The 27,533-nt window shown below is 42.9% G+C and overlaps 2 protein-coding genes and 1 pseudogene across 16 annotated transcripts in view; 2 read left to right on the forward strand and 1 right to left on the reverse strand.

Moving 5' to 3' along the window:
• PIK3C2A (phosphatidylinositol-4-phosphate 3-kinase catalytic subunit type 2 alpha) overlaps positions 1 to 24,843 on the reverse strand; it is a 123,386-nt gene extending 98,543 nt beyond the window's left edge. The window contains exon 1 of the mRNA XM_019036387.4: positions 24,682 to 24,843. The gene's annotated coding sequence lies outside the window, so the exon portion shown is untranslated. The remainder of the gene's footprint in view (positions 1 to 24,681) is intronic.
• On the forward strand, positions 10,296 to 11,085 carry LOC101126933 (large ribosomal subunit protein eL29-like; annotated as a pseudogene).
• Positions 24,844 to 24,893: 50 nt separating the features above from the next.
• The window catches only part of NUCB2 (nucleobindin 2), a 104,170-nt gene continuing 101,530 nt past the window's right edge, over positions 24,894 to 27,533 (forward strand). For 6 of the 15 annotated variants that reach the window (XM_063711015.1, XM_063711008.1, XM_063711016.1 and 3 more), the window contains exon 1: positions 24,924 to 25,427. The gene's annotated coding sequence lies outside the window, so the exon portion shown is untranslated. Of the gene's footprint in view, positions 25,428 to 27,533 lie in introns of all 15 variants that reach the window. The other 9 variants (XM_063711023.1, XM_063711013.1, XM_055355934.2 and 6 more) reach the window with 6 other exon arrangements.

Consider the following 27,533-nt stretch of genomic DNA (forward strand, 5'->3'; position numbering starts at 1 on the left):
TTAAAATACAAGTAAAACATTAAAAAATGAATGCAGTAGTTCCCCCTTATCCACAGTTTCTCTTTCCAAGGTTTCAGTCACCCACAGTCAAAAGTGGTCCAAAAATATTAAATAGAAAATTCCAGATATCAACAATTCGTAAGTCTTAAACAACTTTTATGAAAGTATACTGTTATAATTATTCTATTACTACTTATTGTTATTCTCTTACTGTGCCTAACTTATAAATTAAACTTTACTGGCCAGGCACAGTGGCTCACATCTGTAATCCCACAACTTTGGGAGGCCAAGGTGGGTGGATCACCTGAGGTCAGGAGTTCGAGACCAGCCTGGCCAACATGGTGAAACCCCGTCTCTACTAAAAATACAAAAATTAGCCAGGCGTGGTGTGGTGGCACATGTCTGTGATCCCAACTTCTTGGGAGGCTGAGGCAGGAGAATCCCTTGAACCTGGGAGGCAGAGGTTGCAGTGAGCTGAGATCGTGCCACTGCACTCCAGCCTGGGCAACAGAAAGAAACTGTAAAAAAACAACAAAAAAAAAGAAAACCACTTTATCGTAAGTTATGTACATATAGGAAAAAACACAGTATAGTCATGTACCACATGACACTCCAGCCAACAGCAGACCATATATATGACAGTGGGCCCTCAGGATTATAATGGGCCAGGTGCGGTGGCTCACACCTGTAGTCCCAGCACCCTCCCTTTGGGAGGTCGAGGAGTGGGGTATGCTTAAACCCAGCAGTTTGAGACCAACCTGAGCAACATAGTGAGAACCCTCTTTAAAAAAAAAAAAAAAATTAGCCAGGCATGGTGGCACATGCCTGCAATTCTAGCCACTCAATTTCAGCTCTTTGGGAGGCTGAAGTAGGAGACTCACTTGAGACCAGGAGTTTGAAGTTACAGTGAGTTATGATCATGCCACTGTACCTCTTGCCTGAGCACAGAGTAAGATCCTGTCTCTAAAAAGAAAAAAGATTATAACGTTATAACAGAGATGAAAAACTCCTAGTAATATTTCCTATATTTTTCATTGTTACTTTATAGTACACTCCTACTTTAAAAAAAAAAAAGTTAACTGTAAAACAGCCTCAAGTAGGTCCTTCAGGAGGTATTTCAGAAGACGGCATTATTATCCTAGGAGATGACAGCTCCATGCATATTATGGCCCCTGAGGACTTCCAGTGAAACAAGATGTGGAGATGGAAAACAGCTGTATTGATTATCCTGACCTTGTGTAGGCCTAGGCTGCCATGTGTGTTTGTGTCTTAGTTTTTAACAAAAAAGTTTACAAAGTAAAAAAAATTAAAAATTTAAAAAATAGAAAATAGCCGCTTGTAGAATAAGGATATAAAGTATTTTTGTATAGCTGTACTATGTTCTTATATGTTATTACAAAAGCGTCAGAAGTTAAAAAAATTAAAAAGTTTATAAAGTAAAAAGGTTACAGTAAGCTAAGGTTAATTTATTACTAAAGAAAGAAAAATGGCTGGGGATGGTGTCTCATGCTTATAATCCCAGCACTTTGGGTGGCCAAGAGGAGAGGATCCTTAAGCCCAGGAGTTTGAGACCAGCCTGGGCAATGTAACGAGACCACCTTCCTCAACTACAAACAGTTTAAAAAATAATTAGCCGAGTGTGGTGGCACACACCTATATTCCTAGCTACTCAGGAGGCTGAGGTGGGAGGATCATTTGAGCCTAGGACTTCCAGGCCACAGTAAGCTGTGATCACACCATTGCACTAGCCTGGTCAACAGAGTGAGACTGTCTAAAAAATATTTTTTTTTTAATTAAAAAGAAAAAAATATATATTTTTACAAATTTAGGATAGTACATGAACAGTGTTTATAAAATCTACAGTAGTATACAGTAATGTCCTAGGCCTTTGCATTCACTCACTATTCACTCATTGACTCACCCAGAGCAATTTCCAGTCCTGCGAGCTTCACTCATACTTAAGTGCCCTACACAAGTGCATTTTTAAATCTTTTATACCGTATTTTTACTGTGCCTTTTCTATGTTTAGATACGCAAATACTTAACAATTGTTGCAATTGCCTACAGTATTTAGTATAATAACATGCTATAGTATGTACAGCATTTAATATATGTACAGCAATATGTCATAAAGTTTGTAGCCTAAGAGCAAAAGGCTATACACTACATACCCTAGGTGTGTAGTAGATTACACCATCAAGATTTAAGTTCTTGCTATGACATTCACACAATGACAAAATTGCCTACTGATGCATTTCTTAGAACATATCCCTGCCATTAAGCAACACATGACTGTATATATAGGGTTTGGTACTATCCGAAGTTTTAGGCATCCAGTGGGGATCTTGGAACATATCCTACTAAGGATAAGGTGGGGAAACTACTACAGTAAGATATTACAATCAGTGAGAGAAATGATTATACACTCTCATCATTGTATGCATAGCTAGTAAATTTACTTATTTCTATTATATTAGAAAAATTCTAATTCAGTTATAGCTTATCAGGAAGGCAACAATATTTAGTGGTCACTATATCAGATACTTACAGGCTCTATCTTCAAAACATTTCTGAACCTAAACATTTCTTCAGTACGTTCTCAATACCATCCTAGACCAACTAATCATCATCTCTTGTTCTTTCCTGGATTATTGAAATAGCCTTCCCCAAACTGTTTCCCTGCTACATTTATAACTCCTCCTTTCCCCACCTTCAGACTATCCTCAACACAGTAGCTGGAGTGATCTTGAAAAACCTAGAACTTGTCACTCCTCTGCACAGAATTTTTAATAGCTCCTAACTCATTCAGAGAAAAGGTACAATCTTTACAATGGACCACCAGGCACACTAATATTTGGCCCCCCATTATCTCCCTCCTGTAACTCTGCACTGCTTCCATCACACTGGCCCCCTTGTTGTTCCTCAACACCTTATGCTCCCAACTCAGGGCCTCTGCTCTTCTGTTACCTCTGACTAGACTGTTCCGCCGAATCACTGAATGGCTTAATCCCTCACTTCCTTCAAGTCTTCATTGAAAAGGTGACACTTGTGTAAAGTTCTCCCTGATAACCAAGTTAAAACTGCAATTTTCTCCAACTCCACTGCCTATCACCTTACCTTAATTTTCTCCTTAGCATTTACTACCATCTAGTATACTATATATTTACTTATTTATTTTGTTTATTGCCTGCATTTCCCCCTCTAGGCTATAAATTCCATGAAGCTGGGATTTATTTGTCTGGTTTACTGTTATATTCCCAGCACTCTAGTCCTGGAATAACAAAGCTTTCATTCAAGTAGTTGTTAAACAAATAGGTGAAATTAAATCTAATATGGAACAAAAATATCACATTCAAAATGAGTATTTTAACCTAAGAGATATAATAAAGAGATACAGTAGATTTTTAATCCCCTCTTGTTGCATTCATTTTTAAAGTATTTAGAAGCCATCTTAAATGTGCCAAATAATATGCCGTCAATTTCTTCCTCTAAGGGAAAAAAATCCATATGTATACCTCGGAATTGTTCTTCAGAGCCACATGGCCCTTTTTAGTCAGACCAAAACACATTCCTATTTTGAAGTAATTGTGAGAAATATAGTTCATGTCTGCTTGGGGATAGAAATACTGGCCTTGGCCGGGCACGGTGGCTTGATGCCTATAATCCCAGCACTTTGGGAGGCCAAGGCGAATGGTCAGGAATTGAAGCCCAGGAGTTCAAGACCAGCCTGGACAACACACTAAAACCCCATCTCTATTAAAAATACAAAAATTAGCTGGGTGTGGTGGTTCGGGCCTGTAGTTCCAGCTACTCAGGAGGCTGAGGTGGGAAGATTGCTTGAGCCAGGTCAAGGCTCCCTAGTGCCTGGGTGATAGAGCCTGGGTGATAGAGCAGATCTTGTCTCAAAAAAAAGAAATACTGGCTTTGGGCTCGACAGAGCAATTTGGCTAGAGATAAATCTTTAGGCGTTATCTAAGTGTACAGCTGAAGACCTAAAGTCATGGAAGCAGTTGAGATTGCCCTGGGAGAATGTGTAGAGTGAAGATAAAAAAGAAACAAGAAAAAAATCATGAGAGCGATTAGCACATGAAGACTGGTATCAAATAAATACAAGGAACAGAGTATCCTAAGGAGGAAATGGTTAATATTGTCAGAAACTAGAGAGATGACACAGGATAAGGACTGGAATAAAACACTAAATCTAAGAAGTCAGTGATGTTTAAAATAATAGCTTTATTGAGATATAACTCACTTAATATGAAATTTACCCTTTTAAAGTATACTATTCAGTTGTTTTTAGTATATTCAGAGGTGTGTGACCATCACTACCACCAAGTTTCAGAACACTTTCATCACCCCATAAAGAAACCCTGCACCCATTAGCAGAGTTTCTAATTGGCAGGGTTTCACATTTCCCCTAATATTAGTGATTTTTAAAAAAGACAGTTTTGGAGAAGTATGAACAACTAAAAGAAAAGTAAGGAATTATAAGTAACAAGGGTATATTATTCTTTCAAAGGGAACTAGGAGAGAGAGGTAAATAGGAAGAGGTGGTATCAGAATGGCTGTTTAAAATGGGAAAGGCCATAGACTGAAGGGAAGGATTCGGGGAAAAAGACTGAGAGGCACAGAGACAGAAGATATATACTCGCTCACAAACTGGATACAGTTGAACAGGATACAATCAGAAACACAGATGGAAGGGTTTGACTTGGAAAGGAAGAGACACCTTAGGGGACTATCGTGACAAAAGTAAGAAACTACTAAGTCAATAACTAAAAATGAGGGACAGCTGGGAGCCAATGGTAGGAAGCAGATTTACTTTTTGCTAAATTTTGGTAGTTTTAAATTTTTCATCATTTGCATGTTTTACTATCTCAAAATAAAGATGATAAATACGGGGATTTTGGGCCGGGCATGGTGGCTCACGCCTGTAATCCTAGCACTTTGGGAGGCCGAGGTGGGTGGATCACTTAAGGTCAGGAGTTTGAGACCAGCCTGGCCAACATGGCGAAACCCCATCTCTACTAAAAATACAAAAATTAGCTGGGCATGGTGGTGCATGCCTGTAATCTCCAGCTACTCAGGAGTCTGAGGCAGGAGAATCACTTGAGCCCAGGAGGTGGAGATTGCAGCGAGCTGAGATCATGCACCACTACACTCCAACCTGGGTGACAGAGTGAGACCCTGTCTCAAAAAAAAAGAAAAAGAAATGTCACAGAACAGAGAACACACAAACACCTAATGAATTAAATTTCAGAAAGTGATAGCCCTTTAATAGAGAGGCCCAACACTACTCTCTTCCCTGGTGCAGCAGCATCAGGAGAAAACGTACTGTAGATGGGGATAAGAAGAAACAAACCAGACTTTTAAAAAATTTTTAATGCCAAATGTAGGCTAGCATGACAGATTAAAATTCTAAGGCGTGGTGGAGGTAAAGCTGAGTAGTCTAATGTGCTGGAAAAAGAATTACAAGGAGCCCCAGACATGGAACCCATCTGTACCCATCTACCAACTCTCTTACAGGTCTTCACTAAATACACAGGTAGCACACTGAAAGCTGAAGACAGATCAGAAGAACTGAAAGAGATCCCATCTGAAGTATGTAGGCCTCCCTGAAGTACAAGGCAGTTATCTTCCAAAGGAGGATTGGCAAGTGGCAGACAGAAATCCATCTGAGGTAATCCAAGCTTTTGGCTACCAGAGGCTGTGGAGGCAAGAGCTAAGAAAAAGCCCTCCATGGCATTCCAGGCCTTCACAGAATGTAAAACAGCTGCCCTCCTGAGGCAAGGGTAAGAGCAGCAAGGCAGAGATCTCCTGAGACACAGAAACGCAAGAAGCACAATTAAAGAACAAAGAGAACCTCCCAGCGACCTAAAAAGCTGGCAGCTCAGCTGGCAAAACAGATCTCTGAAATCATGTCAGTGCTTAGATCCCAAATCCTGCTGAGGAGAAAGTCATAATTCTGCCCCAAAGTATTTGGACCCAGTGGTAAACTGAATCAAACTACAGCTGCAACAAAGCACAGATTCATCTTACTTATAAATTAGACTTACTCAATTTAGTGGCCAGACAGAATAAATGGAATTTTGGAGGTAAATATTAAGTAAAAAATAAGTAAACTTCAGGTTCTCCTTTGTTTTATAGAAGCTGTCTGGTATACAGGCCAGGTACGGCAGCTCACGCCTGTAATCCCAGCACTATGGGAGGCCGAGGCGGGTGGATCACCTGAGGTCAGGAGTTCGAGACCAGCGTGGTCAAGATGGTGAAACCCCATCTCTACTAAAAATATAAAAATTAGCGGGCATGGTAGCACAGGCCTGTAATCCCAGATACTCAGGAGACTGAGGCTGGAGAATTGCTTGAACTTGGGAGGCAGAGATTGTGGTTGTTTTTAGTATATTCAGTTGTTTTTAGTATATTTTTAGTATATTCACAGGTGTGTGACCATCACTACTACCAAGTTTCAGAATACTTTCATCGCCCCATAAAGAAACCCTGCACTCATTAGCAGTCACATTTCCCCTTCCTAATATTAGTGATTTTAAAAGAAGACAGTTTTGGAGAAGTATGAAAAACTAAAAAGTGAGCTGAAATTGAGCCACTGCACTCCAGCCTGGGTCACAGAGTGAGGCTCTGTCTCAAAAAAAAAAAAAAAAAGATGTCTGGTATAAAATAAAAGATTATGAGACCTAAAAAGAAGCAAGAAAATGTGACCAATGGTAAGTAAAAGTAAAGGAAATAGTCAAAATAAGCAAACTCAAAGATGCCCCAAATGTTGGAATTATTATTCAATAGTAAGTTTAGGCTGGGCGTGGTGGCTCAGGCCTGTAATCCCAGCACTTTGGGAGGCCAAGGTGGGTGGATCGCTTGAGGTCAGCAGTTCAACATCAGCCTGCAACATGGCGAAACCCCGTCTCTACCAAAAATACAAAAATTAGCTGGGCATAGTGACGCGTGCCTGTAATCCCAGTTACTCTGGAGGCTGAGGCAGGAGAATTGCTTGAACCTGGGAGGCAGAGGTTGCAGTGAGCCGAGATCATGCCACCGTACTCCAGCCTGGGCAACAGAGTGAGACTCCATCTCAAAAAAAATAGTAACTTTAAAATAATTATGATAGGCTGGGTGCGGTGGCTCACACCTGTAATCCCAGAACTCTGGGAAGCCAATGGATCACCTGAGAGGTAAGGAGTTTGAGACCAGCCTGGCCAACACAGTGCAACACCATCTCTATTAAAATACAAAAATTAGCCAGGCGTGGTGGCACGCACCTGTAATCCTAGCTACTCAGGAGGCTGAGACAGGAGAATCACTTGAACCCAGGAGGCAGAGGTTGCAGTGAGCCGAGATTGCGCCACTGCACTCCATCCAGCCTGGGCGACAGAGCAAGATTCTGTCTAAAAAAAAAAAAAAAAATTATGATAAAAATATTAAATGATCTAGTAGAAAAGATAGACAATATGTATGAAGTGATGGGACATTTCAGCATAGTAACAGGAACTACAGAAAAGAAATACTGGAAAGGAAAAATATATTCAAAATCAATAATTAATTAGATGGACTCAGCAGAAGGATTGATAAACCCGAGGACAGATCAATAGAAAATATCCAAACTGAAACAGAGAAAAAGAGGGGGAAGGGGATACAACAGCATGTCTAAGTTCTGTGGGACAATTTCAAATGGTCTAATATAATGTGTAATTGGAGTCCAAGAAGGAGAGTAGAGAGAATGAAACAGAAGAAATATTTTAAAAGGAAATGGCCAGAACTTTCCACAAAGAAAGACATCAACCAAACAAAACCAAGAAGTTCAGTGAAGCCCAAGCAGGATAAAAATATACTAGAGGATTCACCCAATGAGGTTATAATGTAGTTTAAATGACTACTTGAAAGAAATTATGTCGGTTCTTATTAATACATGGAGTTAGGATCAAATCCATCTATTGTCTACAGAGTCTGTTCCTAAAGAAACCATGGAGGTAAGTTTTAATTTTACATCCTACCTATTAAAGAATTTAGCCTTGCCCAAAGACAGGTGCCCTCTGCTCCCGAGAGGTAATCTATGTCATACTTGACAGGAGTGTCTTTCTGGCCAGGGTTGGCCAACCACAAAGGTCAACCATGTGATTTAGGATGGGGACTTTGGGTCACCCAGTATCAGTCTGAATCCAATCTAGAGACTGAACTCAACTATGTGGGCAATCCATCAATCAAGCATGCCTATTTAATGAAGTCCTAATTTGAAAATCTGGACGCTGAAGCACAAGTGAGCTTCCCTGGATGGCAATAGTCCATGCATACTATCACATATCGATACTGAGAGTAACACCTCCTGACTTAATGGGGAGCGAATACCAGATGCTCCAACATTTGAGACCCTCTTGAACTTGGTTCTATGGGCTCCTTGCCTTGAGTTTAATCTGTATCCTTTCCTTGAAATAAACTGTAACCATGAACATAATAGCTCCTAGCAGTGAGTTCTCCTGGCATCTTTTTAGCAAGTTATCGAAACTTTGGGAACCTCCCCAGCCCCCAGACTTGCAGTTGGTGTCAGAAGTGAAAGTGGTCTTATGGAAGACTGTGTCCTCAAACTTTGCAGTTTAGCTAACTCGGAGAGGATCTTCATAAAAGTTTTAGGTTCATTTAATGATGAAAGCTAGTTAAAAGTTCAGGCTTGGCCAGGTGTGGTGGCTCATGCCTGTACTACGAACACTTTGGGACGTCAAGGTGGGCAGACTGCTTGAGTCCAGGAGTTTGAGACTAGCCTAAGCAACATAAGGAAACCCTGCTTCTACTGAAAAAAAAAAAAAAAAAGAAAAATTAGCCAGCGTGGTGGTGCATGATTGTAGTCCCAGCTAGTCAGGAGGCTGAGGTGGCAGGAAAGCTTGAGCCCAGGAAGCAGAGGTTGCAGTGAGCGGAGATCGCACCACTGCACTCCAGCCAGGGTAACAGAGCGAGACCCCTGTCTCAATAAATAAATTAATTAATTAATAATTCAGGTGTAATAGAAACGTATGGATCCTCTTACTATTTGTTTAACCATGTGTTTGAAGATGCTCTTTGGGGAATATTGCTGATACAGTAAAGTTATATTCTCCAAGCTAAATCCAACATTGTGGGTCAATCTAAATCAGAACAGGAGACTTAATTTAACAAGCTGAATAAGCTACATTACTATACTGTACATCTCCATCTCATATTTTATACAACTCTTTTAACATATGAAAAAAATAATTGCTTCTGGTCCAACAACTACAAATAATCCCCACAAAAGAACTGTATTGTTTTGTATTTTTGAGACAATCTTGCTCTGTCACCCAGGCTGGAGTACAGTGGCACAATCTCAGCTCACTATAACCTCCGTCTCCAGGTTCAAGTGATTCTCATGCCTCAGCCTCCTGAGTAGCTGGGATTACAGGTGTGTGCTACCACAACCAGCTAAATGTTTTATTTTTGGTAGAGATGGGGTTTCACCATGTTGGCCAGGATAGTCTCAAACTCCTGATCTCAAGTGATCTGCCCTCCTCAGCCTCCCAGAGTGCTGGGATTACAGACGTGAGCCACCGTGCCTGGCCACAAAACAACTGTTACGGAAACCTCATCACTAGTCAACCTTTTATAGCAAATATAGTATTTGACTTTAAACATTCAGCCAATTATTATGTGGTAACTATGAAAACAACTATGGTTTTAATGTCCCCTCCAGAACTCATGTTGAAATTTAATTGCCATTGTGATAGTATTAAGAGGTGGGACCTTTAAGAGATGATTAGGCCAGGAGGGCATAGTCCTCATGACTACGACTGTGGGAGTACACTCACACAATGTCATAATTGTGGGATTAATACCGTAACTGTAGGAATGGGTTCCTGATTAAAGGATGAGTTCAGCCAGATTTCCTCTCTGTCATATGTGGTCACCTGCACTCTGTTAGGACACAGTAAGAACGCCCTCATCAGATGTCAAGCGGATGTTAGTACTACCATGCCCTTGGACTTCCCAGTCTCCAGAACTGTAAGCCAAATAAATTTATTTTCTTTATAAAGTATCAATCTGTGGTATTCTGTTACAGCAGCAGAAAATGAACTAAGACATTCTTCCAATAAAAACTATCCTGAAATAAGAGATTTTTCCGCTGTAGTTAGAAACTGAAATTCCCTGAAGAATATTTCCTTAGAAATCAGCTTTGTTATCCCACTAAGTTTTATATTTGAAAAATATTCTTAAATCTAAAGGTATTAACAGAAACTCAACTTAAAAATTGCTGAATATAGCTTCCGGTTCTAGGTGCTTCGGGAGCCATGGCTTAAGGTGCAGACATGGCCAAGTCCAAGAACCACACCACACACAACCATTCCCGAAAATGGCACAGAAATGGTATTAAGAAACTGCGATCAAGCCGGGTGTGGTGGCTTACGCCCGTAATCCCAGCACTTTGGGAGGCCGAGGCAGGTGGATCACGAGGTCAAGAGATCGAGACCAACCTGGCCAACATGGTGAAACCCCATCTCTACTAAAAATATAAAAATTAGCGGGGCATGATGGCGCGCGTCTGTAGTCCCAGCTACTCAGGAGGCTGTGGCAGGAGAATTGCTTGAAATCAGAAGGCGGAGGCTGCAGTGAGCCGAGATCGCACCATTGCACTCCAGCCTGGCAACAGAGCGAGACTCTGTCTCAAAAAAAGAAAAGAAAAGAAACCCCGATCACAAAGATATGACTCTCTCAAGGGGGTGGACCCCAAGTTCCTGAGGCACATGTGCATTGCCAAGAAGCAAAACAAGAAGGGCCTAAAGAAGATGCAGGCCTTGGCAGGCCATCAGTCCACGTGGTGAGGCTATGAAGGCCCTTGTAAAGGAGGTTAAGCCCAAGATCCCAAAGGGTGTCAGCAGCAAGCTCCATCGACTTGCCTACATTGCCCACCCCAAGCTTGGGAAGCATGCTTGTGCCCGCATTGCCAAGGGGCTTGGGCTGTGCCGGCCAAAGGACAAGGACAAGGATCAAACCAAGGCCCAGGCTGCAACTCCAGCTTCAGTTCCAGCTCAGGTTCACAAAGGTGCTCAGGCTCCTACAAAGGCTTCAGAGTAGGTATCTGCCTGCCAACGTGAGGACACAAGGACTGGTGCAACCTGCCCGGGCTGCCGTCTGCATGGGGCTGGGGTCCTCACCTCCTGTGCTATTTGTACAAATAAACCTGAGGCAGGAAAGAAAAAAAAATTGCTAAATACAGGCATCAAAAACTAACAAATGAGGACTTTGAATTAGAAGAAAAGAAAAACTGAGTTTCTGCCCCAACCCTATTATTATTAATTAGCTATTTCAACTTGAATAAAGCACTTCACCTCTCTGAGCTTCAATTTCTCAAGTATATAAAGTTGTTAGACATTGGATGATAAGATTCATTCTAGCCTGGTGCAGTGGCTCATGCCTGTAATCCCAGCACTTTGAGAGGCCGAAGCAGGTGGATCACCTGAGGTCAGAAGTTCAAGACCAGCCTCACCAACACGGTGAAACTCCACCTCTACTAAAAATACAAAATTAGCTGGGCATGGTGGCGCATGCCTGTTATCCCAGCTACTCGGGAGTCTGAGGCAGAAGGATTGCTTGAACTCCGGAGGCAGAGGATGCAGTGAGCCGAGACTGCGACATTGCACTCCAGCCTGGGCAACAAGAACGAAACTCCATCTCGAAGAAAAAAAAAAAAAAAGATTAATTATAACTCTTAGATTTCTATAATATTAAATTTAACTTGTAAAGTTTAATTCTTTTCTCCAAATTGTGTTGCGTTAAATATGCAGTTACATTTCCAAGTTGAGGGTATGACACAATGAAACCTCCTCATTCGAATCTAACTTAATTTTACTCTGTGGATTTCTTGTGATGTATTTTTTTACAAAAATTAGAAATATAGGGGGCCGGGTGTGGTGGCTCACACCCATAATCCCAGCACTTTGGGAGGCCGAGGCAGGTGGATCACGAGGTTAAGAGATCAAGACCATCCCGGCCAACTTGGTGAAACCCTGTCTCTACTAAAAATACAAAAATTAGCCGGGCATGGTGGCAGGCGCCTGTAATCCCAGCTACTCAGGAGGCTGAGGCAGGAGAATCGCTGGAATCCGGGAGGCAGAGGTTGCAGTGAGCCGAGATGGCGCCACTGCATTCCAACCTGGTGAAAGAGGAAGACTCTGTCTCAAAGAAAAAAAAAAAAATTAGAAACATGGCCGGGTGCGGTGGCTCATGCCAGCAAACCCAGCACTTTGGGAGGCCAGGGCAGGCAGATCACTTGAGGTCAAGAGTTCAAAACCAGTCTGGCCAACATGGTGAAACTCCATCTCTACCAAAAAATACAAAAATTGACCAGGCATGGTGGAGTGCACCACGCAGTAGTCGTTGTTGCTGTCGTCGTCCCAGCTACTTAGGAGACTGAGGCAGGAGGATTGCTTGAACCCAGGAGGCGGAGGTTGCAGTGAGCCAATATCATGCCACTGCACTCCAGCCTGGGAGACAGAGCAAGACTCTACTGCAAAAAAAAAAAAAAAAAAAAAGGAGCCCCGCGCGGTGGCTCATGCCTGTAATCCCAGCACTTTGGGAGGCCAAGGCAGGTGGATCACGAGGTCAAGGGTTTGAGACCATCCTGGCTAACATGGTGAAACCCCATCTTGAATAAAAATACAAAAAATTAGCCAGGCATGGTGGCAGGCGCCTGCAGTCCCAGCTACTTGGGAGGCTGAGGCAGGAGAATGGCATGAACCAGGGAGGCAGAGCTTACAGTGAGCCGAGATAGTGCCACTGCACTCCAGCCTGGGCAACAGAGCGAGACTCCATCTTGAAAGAAAAAAAGAAAAGAAAAGAAAAGAAAAGAAAAGAAAAAAGAAAAGAAACATACTATCACATTGTGGATTAAGAAAAGAAAAAAAAAAATCCGAAACAAGTTAAATCACTAAGCTCATCTATCAAAAATCAGAAATCTCTCCAAAAAAATCTTAAAATCTCCATCTATCAATAAAAACTTTTTTAATTATTAAATTTGATATACCTCCAAGATGGGGGATACTATACTGAATTTTAGGTATAACAGGAAGCCCAGGGTGAATTTCAGGCAGACACAGTCATGTGATCTGATTTACATTGCTCAAGATCCCTATTGTTCTGTGGAAAATAGGCATAACAAACAAAAATGGAAACTGGGAGACCAATTAACAGGTAGCTGAAAAAGTCTAGAATAATGACTTGGACTAGGATAACAGCAATGGAAATGTTAAGAAGTGGTTTGATTCAAACAAGTAAACAAAAGGGTACATACAGACAGTAAATGAAATAGGAGAAAAAAACAGTAATGTGAGAGAGAATGATTTAGTTGGGGAGGATACTATTATTTTTCTTTTTTTGAGACGGAGTCTTGCTCTGTCACCCAGCCTGGAGTGCAGTGGCTCGATCTCCGCTCACTGCAAGCTCCACCTCCCGGGTTCACGCCGTTCTCCTGCCTCAGCCTCCTGAGTAGCTGGGACTACAGGTACCGGCCACCACACTTGACTAATTTTTCTGTATTTTTAGTAGAGATGGGGTTTCACCGTGTTAGCCAGGATGGTCTCGATCTCCTGACCTCGTGATCCGCCCGCCTTGGCCTCCCAAAGTGCTGGGATTACAGGCGTGAGAGGTGTGAGCCACCGTGCCTGGCAAGGATACAATTTTCAATAGGGTAGTCAAGGAAAAAAAAATTGGAGCCACAACCTGGACATAAAAAAGAGTGAGCCATGGGAAAAGTGAAGAGGAGAGTCTTCCCAAGCTTCGTCACACGTTTAAAAATACGTGAGCCTGGCCAGGCACGGGGCCTCACACCTATAACCCCAGCACTTTGGGAGGCTGAGGTGGGAGGATCACAAGGTCAGGAGGCTCACTGCAACCTCCACCTTCCAGCTCAAGCGATCCTCCCGCCTCAGCCTCCTGAGTAGCTGGGATTATAGGCAAGCACCACCATGCCTGGCTAATTTTTTATTTTTAGTAGAGATGCAGTTTCACCATGTTGCCTATGCTGGTCTTGAACTTCTGGGTGCAAGAGATCCACCCACCTCAGCTTCCCAAAGTGCTGGGACTACAGGCATGAGCCACCGCACCTGGCCCCCACTCCATTCTTTAGCCTCCATATTACTCTATTAAAACAATTATCCACTGCGCAAGTACTATAAGCACATTAATAAAGGCCTTAATTCTATTTTGACAAAAGGCAATGGTTGCACCGTAGCTTAATATCCACTAGTAGTCATTATTCCTGAAGACTAGTAGTCTTCAGCCCTTAGGAGCAACATTCTACACATAAGTGATTCACAACCAGGGTATCCAACCATGATAATTTTCTATGTCTGCATATGTGTATCACTGTATGTATGTGGGAGGGGGACAAGGAAAGGGGATATAGTCACAGCAAGAGATCCCTATTGAAAGACATTTTGCTGACCAAGAAGTTTTCAACCTAACTGAGAATCCCAACAGTAGTACTGCTTGTGGAGATAATTACTGAACTTTGATCTACTTCATTGTTCATTCACTTGACACGAATCATTAAATAAACTTTGACATCACCCCAATTCCAACATGACAGATAACAGTAAAGCTTCTGTGTTAAATGTTATGGTATACACCTGCATTTAACATGGCTTAAGGTAGAAAAAAGATAAAACTGAGTTGCAACTGAGAAACCCTGAATAGTGAATAATAAAAAATAACAAAAAACTGACATGAATACTTCTGGAATTTTCCCCCAAACTCCATCAATTTCTATGACTAAAAAAGTCTTACTTTCACATGACATCAACATGTGGATTAAATTCATAGTTTTATATAACAGTGATAGCAGGAGAAAGAACCATGTAGCAGCAAGCAAATATCAGACTTCCCTCTTATAAACTGTGTGATTTTTTTTTTTTTTTTTTTGAGATGGAGTCTTGCTCTGTCTCCCAGGCTGGAGGACAGTGGCACAGTCTCCGCTCATTGCAACCTCCACCTCCCAGGTTCAAGCCGATTCTCCTAACTCAGCCTCCCAAGTAGCCAGGATTACAGGTGCCCGCCACCACACCCGGCTGATTTTTGTATTTTTAGTAGAGACAGGGTTTCACCATGTTGGCCAGGCTGGTCTCGAACTCCTGACCTCAGGTGATCCACCCACCTCAGCCTCCCAAAGTGCTGGGATTACAGGCATGAGCCACACTGCCAGGCCAACTGTGTGATTTTTAAAGCAAGTTACTTGATCTCCCTTTGTCTTTAGTTTTCTCATCTGTAAAACACAGATAATACTGTGTTTTCAGAGTTAAATAAAATTATATAATAAAATGCTTAGCATATAATAGCAATTTTAAAATACGTTTCCATCCAATTATTTTTCCTTTTAAAAAATGTTAACATCACCCTGCCTTGACCATTGTTGAAACAAGCATCAGTATGTTGCTACCATTAACTGTGCACAGTGGCATGCATCTGTACTCCCACCTACTCTGGAGGTTGAGGCAGAAGGATCCTTTGAGCCTATCAGGTCAAGGCGATACTGCATTACGATTGTCTCTGCGAATAGCCATTGTATCCCAGCCTGGACAACACAGCAAGACCTCATAAAAAACAAAAACAAAAACAAAAAAAAGCCACCTTAGTCTGGGCTCAGTGGCTTACATCTATAATCCCAGCACTTTGGGAGGCCGAGGTGGGTGGATCACTTGAGGTCAGCAATTCCGAGACCAGCCTGGCCAACGTGGTGAAACACTGTCTCTACCAAAAATACAAAAATTAGCCACGCGTGCTGACAGGCACCTGTAATCCCAGCTACTTGGGAGGATGAGACAGGAGAATCACTTGAACCTGGGAGGCAGAGGTTGCAGTGAGCTGAGATCATGCCATTGCACTCCAGCCTGGGCAACAGAGTGAGACACCATCTCAAAAAAAAAAAAAAAAAGCCAACTTATTATCAATAAGCACAGGAAAAGATACTCAATATCACTAGTCAACCTACTAGAATGGCTATAACTGGAAAAAAGGAAAACAACAAGTGGTGGCAAGGATGTAGAAAAAGTGGAACCCTGATACTTTGCTGCTAAGGGAATGTAAAATGGTACAGCCACTTCGGAAAACGCTTTAGTGTTTCTTCAAAAAATTAAATATGGAATTACAACAACCCAGCAATTCCACTCCTAGATATATACCCAAAAGAACTGAAAATAGGAGTACACTAATACTCATAGCAGCACTGTTTATAATAGCCAAAAGGTGAAAACAAATGCAGTATCCATCAATGAATTAATATACAAAATGTGGTACATTAAATATGATTCAGCCATAAAAATGATACATTCTACAACACGTATGAACCTTGAAAATATTACGCTAAGTGACATAAGTCAGACACAAAAGGCTAAATATTACATGATTCCAATTACACGAAAGATCTAGAATAGGTAAATTCACAGAGACAAAAAGTAGAGGCTGGGCACAGGGGCTCACGCCTATAATCCCAACACTTTGGGAGGCCAAGGCAGGTGGATCAAGACCATCCTGGCCAACACGGTGAAACCCTGTCTCTATTAAAAATACAAAAATTAGCTGGGCGTGGTGGCACATGCCTGTAGTCCCAGCTACTCGGGAGGCTGAGGCAGAATTGCTTGAACCTGGGAGGCAGAGGTTGCAGTGAGCTGAGATCGTGCCACTACATTCCAGCCTCCATCTCAAAAAAAAAAAAAAAAAAAAAAAAGTAGATTAGTGGTTACCAGGGGCTGGGTCAAGAAGAGAATGAACAGTCACTGCTTAACAGCTACAGAGTTTGTTTGGGATGGTAAAAAATACAAAAAATACAAAAATACAAAAATTAGCTGGGCATAGTGGTGCATGCCTGTAATCCCAGCTACTCAGGAGGATGAGGCACGAGAATCGCTTGAACCCAGGAGGAGGAAGTTGCAGTGAGCTGAGATTGCGCCACTGCACTCCAGCCTGGGCGACAGAGCGAGACTGCATTTCCAAAAAAAAAAAAAAAGGCATTAGAAAGTCATCGTCTTGATCAAAATCCTCACATTGTTTCCCATTTTCAACAAACTTAATTCTAGAACCTTGCAGGTTTGACCATTAGCAAAAATTAGTAGTTTACATAAATTTAAACATAGGGGAAACTAGGTGCAGGGTTTAAGGGATTTCTCTGTACTACAATTACAAATTTTCTGTAAATTGGTAACTTCATGATTTTTCTATAAACTTTCTAAAAAAGTTTATTAATAAAAAAGAGACATGTTATTGAATCTCAAAAGTGTTATGCTAAATGAAAGAAGCCAGTCTCAAAAGGCTATATACAATGTGTGATGCCAATTTATATGGCATTTTGGGAAAGGCCAAACTATAGGGATAAAAAACAAATGAGCTGTTGCCAGGGAGTGAGGGGTGGGCTGAAGGGATTTACTTCAAAAGGGCATAATTATGGAAATTTTTGGAGTGATGGAAATATTCTATATCTTGTATCTTAATTGTGGTGGTGGCAGTTACACAACTGTCACTGTTTTTTGTAATTCATCTGTTTTAGCAGAACTATACAGAACTTTACACCTAAAACAGATGAATTTTACTAAGTGTAAATTATACCTTAATAAGTATGACTTTTCAAAAAGAATCCTTAACAATTGTAGTATCATGTCATACATTTCAATACACACAGAATTCTAGCCTGATAAATGTCATTATGAGATCTAGTGAGATGAAACTAGGCAATTCAAGCCGGGCACGGTGGCTCATGCCTGTAATCCCAGCACTTTGGGAGGCAGATGTGGGCGGATCACTTCAGGTCAGGAGTTCAAGACCAGCCTGGCCAACATGGTGAAATCCCGTCTCTACTAAAAACCCAAAAATTAGCCAGATGTGGTGGCAGACACCTGTAATCCCAGCTACTCAGGAAGCTGAGACAGGAAAATCGCTTGAACCTGCGAGGCGGAGGTTGCAGTGAGCCAAGATCGTGCCACTGCACTCCAGCCTGGGTTACAGAGCGATATTCTATCTAAAAAATAAAAATAAAAAATAAGCCTTGAAAACCCCTCCCTAGGCCGGGTGCGGTGGCTCATGCCTGTAATCCCAGCACTTCGGGAGGCCGAGGCAGGCAGATCATGAGGTCAAAAGATTGAGACCATCCTGGCCAACATGGTGAAACCCCATCTCTACTAAAAATACAAAAATTAGCCGGGTTTGGTGACATGTGCCTGTAATCCCAGCTACTTGAGAAGCTGAGGCAGGAGAATCACTTGAGCCTGGGAGGCAGAGGTTGCAGTGAGCCAAGATCACGCCACTGCACTCCAGCCTGGTGACAGAACGTGACTCCGTCTCAAAAAAAAAAAAAAAAAGAAAAAAGAAAAGCTTTCCCTAAACCTACGTTTTATGTTCCCTTAGCTAAGTTTTCCCTTAAGTTGTTCTCTGTGCATTGAAATAACACTATCCTTAACACCTCATCATCTTCTTCTTCCTATAGTAAGGATTTACAATCTAAACTCTTTACTCAAAAATCTTGTCTAATTAACTCTTATCTATTTTCCATTTGACTATATTATCCCTTACATCTTTTCTTTCCTGTAACAAATTTTTTTAAATAACTGAAGTACTTTTTGCTACATGGATTGTAGTTAGTTGGTCTCTCCTAGTTGGAATATAAACTTCCCAAAGGCAGGAAGTAACTATTTCTTTATTACACACTCCAAAAATCTGGTTTGTACTATGTATCTAAACACCCAAATGCCATATGAAGAGATGCAATGAAAAGAATACTGGGGCCCGGGGCAGTGGCCCACACCTGTAATCCCAGCACTTTGGGAGGCAGAGGCGGGCAGATCGCCTTAGGTCAGGAGTTCAAGACCAGCCTGGCCAAAATGGTGAAACCCCATCTCTACCAAAAATACAAAAATTATCCGGGCATGGTGGCATGCACCTGTAATCCCAGCTACTCGGGAGGCTGAGGCAAGAGAATCACTTGAACCCAGGAGGCGGAGGTTGCAGTGAGCTGAGATTGCGCCATTGTACTCCAGCCTGGGCGACAAGAGTGAGACTTCATCTCCAGAAAAAAAAAAAAGAAAGAAAGAAAGAAGAAAGAAAACAAAAGAATACTGGGGTGGACGTGGTGGCTTATGCCTGTAATTTCAGCGCTTTAGGAGGCCAAGGTGGGCCCAGGGGTTCAAGACCAGCCTGGACAATGTGGCAAAACCCCTTCTCTACAAAAAACAAAAATTAGCCAGGCGTGGTGGCACGTGCTTGTAGTCCCAGCTACTTGGGTGGCTAAGGTGGGAGAAACATCCAAGTGTGGGAGGCAGAGGTTGCAGTAGGCTGAGATGGAGCCACTGCACTCCAGCCTGAGCGACACAGAGAGAACCTCCCTCAAAAAAAAAGAACAGAACACTGGGCCTAGCATTGTAAGACCTGAATTCAAGCAATGCTTCTAATTTATTATGCTAAGTAAGTCACAACATCTTTGGGCCTCAGCAAAATGAGAATACTTGCTCTATTTACCTCACAGGTAATAAGGTCTTGGAGGGAAAACAGTGTTAGCTAAGCTATAACCATCAGTCAATACAAGTGATACAAGTGTAAAGATGTATTATTGTCAGTCATAGTTATCTTGTCTAAAATTAGCCACTAGTGTTTTTTAACCAAACTCAGTGCACAGCAAATTAAGTGCACCAACATTGCACATCAGTCATATCAATAATGTAACTGTTATACTGTAATACTAACAGAAAGCCTTATGTTTAACAGTAAGCATGTTAATTATACACTATCTTAATGCAGTCTCAAGGTTAAAAGATAAATACTTGTTGCTAAGCCAACAATAACTGCCTTCAAATCTATTAAAAGAGGATTTATAAATCCCATTTGTTTTTGTACCCAAATAGCTAAGTTTAAAATTTTAAGAAATCCAAGAATTAGTTTAAAATTGTATAAATTCTCCTTTTAACTTTCTAAAATGTCCATATGCACTCTCTCATTGTGTTTTAAACCCATTACGTTAGAAAAACAGACTGCAGGCCGAGTGCAGTGGCTCATGCCTGTAATCCCAGCAGTTTGGGAGGCCAAGATGGGAGGATCGCTTGAGGCCAGGAGTTCAAGATCAGCCTGGTCAACATAGTGAGATACCATCTCTGTTAGAAAAAAAAAGAAGAAAGAAAAAAAGAAATAACATACTGTAGAAAAAAAAGGATACAAAGTACACATAAATGAACAAAATAAAGATAACGAAAATATGACTCCACTACAGAGGCAGAGAAAACAAAGACATTTCTTCTCATCCCAACCATAATCCTATGAACAACCTGAAAGATACTTACAGCAATATTTGCAAGTATGACCATAATTCTCATCAAAAGAACATCATATATGAGTACCATCAAAATGATTACAAATTATAAATTACCAGTGATAATTTTCTCATTGGAGTCCATTTTCCTTTTTCAAGTAGGGAACCAAGACAGAATAGCCTCTAGATCTTTTTTGTGGTGGTTGTTGTTTTTTGAGACAGTGTCTCACTCTGTTACCCAAGCTGGAGTGCAGTGGTGATCATAGCTCACTGCAGCCTCAAACTCCTAGGCTCAAGAGATCCTCCTGCTGGCCGGGCACAGTGGCTCACGCCTGTAATCCCAGCACTTTGGGAGGCCGAGGCGGGCAGATCACAAGGTCAGGAGATTGAGACCATCCTGGCTAACACCGTGAAACCCCGTCTCTACTAACATAATATAAAAAATTAGCTGGGCGTGGTGGCGGGCGCCTGTAGTCCCAGCTACTCGGGAGGCTGAGGCAGGAGACTGGTGTGAACCTGGAAGGCGGAGCTTGCAGTGAGCGGAGATCACGCCACTGCACTCCAGCCTTGGCGACAGAGCGAGACTCCGTCTCAAAGAAAAAAAAAAAAAAAGAGAGATCCTCCTGCCTCGATCCTCCAAAGCACTGGACTATGGGCATGCATTAACGCACCCAGCCTCTAGATCTATACTGTCCAATATGGTAGTTACTAGTTACATGGAGCTATTAAGTGCCTGAAATGTGGCTGTTCCAAATTGAGATGTACCAAGTGTAAACATACACCAGATTTAAAAGATTTAGGGGAAAAAAATAATGTAAAATCTCCTACCTATGTGACTCCCATTTTTGGCTGACATATTTCTCATGTACAGCACTGCTTTATATATGTAGTCGAATCCTGAATAAGGAAAATGGATACCAGAAGTATTAAGCAGTTTGCTCAATATCTCACTGCTTGATAGAAGCAGAGCAGGGCCTAGAACCTGATCACGTTTATCCATCCTGCCCTTATGAATAGAAGGAATTAATCATTTAAGACTCAACTTGAGCATCCTCTTCCTCCTCAAACCCACTCATTCCTTTTCCATCTCCCAGCCCAGGTGACCATATCCTATTTAGCCTGCCCTTATAATTATACTGTTATAAAATGTATGTTGTCTTCCAAATGGATGAGAACTTCTTGAGAGCAAGCACTGTCTCACTCATTTTTCTTATCCCTGGGAACCTTTGAAGTACCAGGCACTCTTTCAGGCCCTCCGGCACTCTCAGAGCTTTGAGAGGGTTAATTTTTAGCCCTATGCAGGTACAACTACTAAAATGAAATCACCTACAATGTGATGCACCACCAGAAACATCCACCTTTATCATTTGCCTGTCTTAAATTATTTTTGGAATATGCTAAATTAATACAATGCATAGGCCAGGAGCAGTGGCTCACACCTGTAATCCCAGTACTTTGGGAGGGTGAGGCGGGCGGATCACTTAAGGTCAGGAGTTCAAGACCAGCTTGACCAACATGGTGAAACCCCGTCTCTACCAAAATACAAAACTTAGGTGGGCATGGTGGTGTGCACCTGTAATCCCAGCTACTTGGGAGGCTGAGGCAGGAGGATTGCTTGAACCCAGAAGGCAAAAGTTTCAGTGAGCTGAGATCACACCACTGCACTCCAGCCTGGGTGACGGAGTGAGACTGTCTCAAAAGAGAAAAAAAGAGCCGGGCAGGGTGGCTCAAGCCTGTAATCCCAGCACTTCGGGAGGCCGAGGTGGGCAGATCACAAGGTCAAGAGCTCAAGACCATCCTGGCCAACCAACATGGTGAAACCCCGTCTCTACTAAAAATACAAAAATTAGCTGGGCATAGCGGCACACGCCTGTAGTCCCAGCTCCTCAGGAGGCTGAGGCAGGAGAGTCACTTGAACCCGGCAGGTGGAGGTTGCAGTGAGCCAAGATCACGCCACTGCACTCCAGCCTGGTCAACAAAGCGAGACTCCATCTCAAAAAAAAAAAAAGAAAAGGAATAATTCATGTTATCAAAGAAAGACAAGTTACAAAAAATGCTTTGCACTACTGCTGCTCTGATGCTCTATAAGAACTCTGAGTTCTCAGGAAATTCAACACTCTTTAGGTATAAGTTCACTTATTGAATGTGCTTACTTAAATGCAAAACTTTGTGCTAAAGAAAGAGTCCTGGACATGGGAATTAATGCAAGCAATCTTCAATTAATTGAAAATTTTAGAACTATTAATTGCAGAAGAAACAAACTTAGTATACAGTTACTCATCACAAAAAGTTAGTTTCTAAAATTCCTCAATGCAAACATGCCAGCTTTTGTATTCTATAAAACAGAAAAAACTGCCAGGTGCAGTGGCTCAAGTCTTTAATCCCAGCACTTTGGGAGGCCAAGACGGGCAGATCACTTGAGGTCAGGAGTTCGAGACCAGCCTGGTCAACATAGTGTAAACCAGTCTCTATTGAAAAAACACAAAAATGAGCCATGTGTGGTGGCGCGCGCCTGTAATTCCAGCTACTCAGGAGGCTGAGGCAGGAGAATCACTTGAACCCTGGAGGTGGACGTGGCAGTGAGCTCTCGTGCCACTGCACTCCAGCCTAGGCGACAGAGCGAGACTCCGTCTTGAAAAACAAAACAAACCAAAACAGAAGAAATTGTAAAACCTGTGATGAAAACATTAAAACATGTTATTTGCAAAGAAAACTGCAAGAAACACGCATATAAAACACAAATAGCAAGACACTTTGATAAGAAAAAACCTGCTTTAGAATGTATTAATTCAGCCAAAATTACGGAATTTATGGAAGAAACTCCATATGTGCTTTGTACCTACGTAAAATCACTTTTGAACTAAATCTGAGTTAACAAATAAAATCTCTCTATTCCCAGTTACGTTATTTTTCAGTATGTAACCACTGTCTTGATACTAAACAAATATCTTATATAAAAATAAAATCTGTATACTTCAACTAGGGTCCTTTCGTCTAATTTGCTGCTGTGAATAAGAGCACCATCCTCTCCAGATAAGGTTAGATCAAATTAAAAAAAAAAAAAAAAAGCACCATTCTGCTGGGCATGGTAGACCAGCCTGGGCGACGCAGTGAGACCCCATGTCAATTAAAAAAAAAAAAAAAGAGCACCAACCCCAACTATGGCAGAGTTGCTAAAGCAGTCTCTTGTGGAGACTTGAACCACAAGCCAAGGAGGCAAAGGTACAAAGTCTCTCCTGGAATTAGTTCCTGGACTTCTGTGCAGCCTTCCCTCTTTCTACTATGTCTTCACCATTCCCCTACAAACAGCTTTCTTCTTCTCGCATCTCTTATATGCTGTGGCCTTTGATGCTACAATAGATTTAAAAATTTTCCCAACAGAGCTTTTCTGCCTGAAACCCACCAGGAAAGATTTCAGGACATTTCTTTAATAACTAATCTTGTTCAAAGAGGCAGGCCTCCTTCGTTTCACTTAATTCAAACCCCCACTGTTCAAAATAAGAATATAATTATAACCTCAATTTCTATCGGGCCAGTATAGGAAAAGAACTACAACAGGCTCTCTCTTCCACGTTATGTCCAGACTTTTTTCCTTAGTTTCTCCTTCCTCATTTCCCTCCTCAATCCCTCCTCCCCCAAAAAATAATTCCACAGCTAGAGAATGTCGTTTTTAAAGCCAGAAATTCAGTGAGGAAAATAAGTATGTGCCTTTTTCTTCAATTATTTATGATTCCTCCGTCACTCAGGAAGAGTTAAGCTAGTATTTTTTAATCTGACCGCTCTCTCAGAAGGATGATGCGCTAAATACACACTGAAAGAATAGTCTTCCCACAGCAAGTGGATTCGCGGCTAAAGGCAACGCGATGGGAGTGGAGGGTCCGGGGAGAAGAAAAAGTATCCTTGGCCCCCAGAGCCAGAGATGGGACAGGAGGTGAAAGAAGGGGCCGTCACTGAGAAGTGCAACACACACACTCGCCAGAACTAACAATCTGCCAAGAAAATAGGACCTGCCACTGCGGCTCCAGCCCGGTCCCGCGGGACAAGGCGGGGGAGGGGGGCCGGCGGGCCGGGGGGCCTGCCCTCCTTCTGTGGGACAAAACTAACTCCCTGGCGCACCTCCGCTCCCGAGAAGAGGGGCCTGGTGGGGACGCGGGCTCCTCGCACCTCCAGCGCAGCACTTGCTCACGGCCTGGGTGGAAGCAAGGCCCGGAGGGAGGGGGGAGTCGGGCTGGGCAACGCCAAGAGCACTGGATGGAGGGTCCGACGCGGGCACCCAAGGCACTGGGGGCCGCGACAAGAGACCCTTCCAGCCCGGGAACCCCGGGGCCCCTCTCCACCCTTGCAAAGCAGGACCCCGTATATCGTCCCCAGCCGCACCGACCGCTCCTCACCTCAAGCTGCCTGAGCCTCCGCCTCTACCACAACCTGAGTGGCCGAAGCCGCCACAGTCCGAGCCATTTTTCCCCTCAGCTGGCTCAGCCGCCGCCGAAAGCTTCGGCCGACTCCACAGCCAGCCAAGCGCAGCACGTCACTTCCGGACAAGGAAGCACCGCCTTCCCCACCCGGGCTTGTTGCGAATTGGCTGGCGCGGACGGCCTACCTGAGCTGGCGGGCGGGGCTTGGAAGCTGCCCGGGTGGCGTGAGCAAGGGAGCTGGGGCGCTGGGGCGCACGGGCCCGGGGGACCAGGGTCTGGCTCTCTCCCGAGCAATGCTGAGCAGGCTCTGGACGCCTCTCCGTGCACACCCTAGACCTGGGGAGGGGAGCTCTCCGGACACCCCAGCTGGCCGCCCCTCGGGCCCTGAGTCCGAAGCCCCGCTAAACCGGGCCCGGGCACTGAAGTACCCTATTGTTCTCATCCCCTCTCCCGGGACCCCGCACCCTCCTCCGTCTAGGCTGAGGTTCCCAGATTTGTGTCTTGGCCCCTAGCGGCGCCGAGATTACTTTGTGATTGGAAGACTGAAAAGAACAGGCAAGACTTAAACTCGTCCACTCCAACCGGTATTTACCGAGGCCTCACGGTGGGTCAGGTGGTATACGGTGGGTAATTAGTAGCCTATCACGTGGTTTCTGTAAAATGCTTGGTAGCACGTAAAACGCTTTCAGGTCGGCGTCTCGTTTCATCCTCACAACAGCCAGGTAAGGAAGATAACCCCCTGATAATAACTCACAGCCAGACGGCTCTTTCTACATTACAAAGTATTTTCACATGCAACCTCCATAATAATATATTGTTATTGAGAATTCAATGAGATTATGCTTGTAACGCGTTTGGTCCTCACGTGTTAGATTTAAAAATTACGTAACCATGGGAAGATATAGGAAAATTATCCCCATTTACAGATGGGGCTTCTGGGGCACAAAGATGTTAAGGGGAGAGGAACGATTCCATAGCGTTTTACAACAAGATTGTCTTTTAAGCAGTAGGAGAAGGGGGTCCACACCATCCAGACGTTCACAATCTGATGTGGCAGACTGATTTAGGCTGCATTTCTCAGCCTAAACTAAAAATTATCAGCCTATATGATATACGCATAATTAGAAGGCTCTAAGAGAAGTTGAACTTTCAGCAAATAACGGGAAAGAAAGAAATTGGCCTGATTTGGCAGGGACGGGGGTTGGCGAAAGGGGGCTAGGGCAATGGGGAATGTGGAGTGGATGAATCCCTCATAGCGCTGTAGTAAATATGCCTGCACCTCCGCAGGGATGGTAAAATTGGATGGAGTTTCTATTCTATGGGGAATTCTAGAAACAAATGTGATTATTTCTTATGGCTGTAGCTACGGGCTGTTGTACCCACCCCCCCACCCCCCCCCCCGCTTCCAACTCCTATCTTTCCCCCAACCCCCTCCTCTATGCACACACACTTCCAGGCAGGCTACACACTCTAGAAGAATGTCCCTTAGAAATCAACTTAGTTCCGCAGCATTGTTCTGCTTTATCTTCTGATCAAAGGAGGAATTTCTAAAATTGGCAGCAGCTCTTTCACAAGATTAAAAAGGGTGGGGAAAGTGATTTATCTCAGGGTAGCTTCCTAGCTTCTGCTCCAGATCTGAGTGTGCCTTCAGGAAAGAAGGAAGAGGCCTTGGGAGAACACTGAGTCTTCAGGAAAGAGTAACTATTTGTCTGTCTTTTTTTTTTCTTTTGTTTTCTTTCTTTCTTTCTTCCTTTCTTTCTTTCTCTTTCTTTATTCCTCTCTCCCTCTCTCTCTTTCTTCCTTTCTTTTTTTTTGATCCAGCGAGACAGACTGGGTTTTTTCTTCTAATTTTTTTTTTTTTTAATGAAAAGTATTTCCTCTGCGTCCCAGCAGCAGAGGGCCCTGGTCCTTGAGTCACTTCCTTGTTGCAGTTCTGAATTCATTATTTTACTATAGCTTTTGAATGACTGATACATGGTAGGCTCTGATCAACCAAAAGGTCCCCAATAAGGTGAAGAGAAAGAAAAGGAGTTTGATAGTTTTCCAGATTCCAAAAAAATTAGCTTTCACAAGTTGCCAGGTGTCAAGAATCTGAACAGGTAGCCCTCTCTCAGCATATCTCATCTGTCAGCAATGGCTTGTGAAGATGCATGTGTAAACAGTAGGAACACAGACTTCTGGGAGACAGTACAAACTGCTGCTGCTGTCATTTGGAACCAACTAGAACATAGCTGGCAACCATTTCTCCTGTTTCCTTTCTTCCACTGGCTTCACTTTTTTTTTTTTTTTTTTTTTTTTTTTTGAGACGGAGTCTCATACTTGTTGCCCAGGCTGGAGTGCAATGGTGTGCTCTCAGCTCACCACAACCTCTGCCTCCCTTGGTTCAAGGGATTCTTCTGCCTCAGCCTCCTGAGTAGCTGGGATTACAGTCATGTGCCACCACACCCAGCTAATTTTTGTATTTTTAGTAGAGACAGAGTTTCTCCGTGTTGATCAGGCTGGTCTCGAGCTCCCGACCTCAGGTGATCTGCCTGCCTAGGCCTCCCAAAGTGCTGGGATTACAGGCAGAGGCCTTACATTTTTCACTGTTTCAATCCTAACTTCCCACAGACAACTTCCCAGTACCACAAATATTCCCCAGCTTCTTCCAGTACCACATGAGAAATGGGCAATCTTTTTTTTTTAACCACAGATAAAATATAGTGGCTTACAATGATTAGCATTTGCTAAGGCCAAGCCCTGTTCTTAGTGTTTTACGAGTATTATCTCATTGACTTCCTCCAACAACCTTCCTGAAAGATATAATTATTATATCCTAATTTTATAGC

The sequence above is a fragment of the Gorilla gorilla genome, chromosome 9, assembly GCF_029281585.2.
Source record: "Gorilla gorilla gorilla isolate KB3781 chromosome 9, NHGRI_mGorGor1-v2.1_pri, whole genome shotgun sequence".
Taxonomy (NCBI): Eukaryota; Metazoa; Chordata; class Mammalia; order Primates; family Hominidae; genus Gorilla; species Gorilla gorilla.